The sequence below is a fragment of the Sinocyclocheilus anshuiensis genome, unplaced genomic scaffold, assembly GCF_001515605.1.
Source record: "Sinocyclocheilus anshuiensis isolate Anshui unplaced genomic scaffold, SAMN03320099.WGS_v1.1 scaffold392, whole genome shotgun sequence".
NCBI classification, from domain to species: Eukaryota; Metazoa; Chordata; class Actinopteri; order Cypriniformes; family Cyprinidae; genus Sinocyclocheilus; species Sinocyclocheilus anshuiensis.
In genome coordinates, this window is record NW_015557091.1 from 5,399,770 (window position 1) to 5,400,020 (window position 251).

The window sequence follows — 251 nt, forward strand, 5'->3', positions numbered from 1 at the left end:
CTAACTCTCATGTCTCGCGTTGCCAGTAGTTCATGTCTCAGTAGGGCTACAATTGCCATCTAGCGGTTGGGAATTGTAATTTTATTTTTATTTATAAAATTAAAGACAGCCGAATATCAATAATATCATATAATGTGTATGAATGTAACATTTAACAGCTTGTGGGATGCATGACATCCTATTATCAAATGCAAGTAAACTTTTGAAACATTTAAATTAGCATTATTTTATATTTTATTTTATTCTTTTAC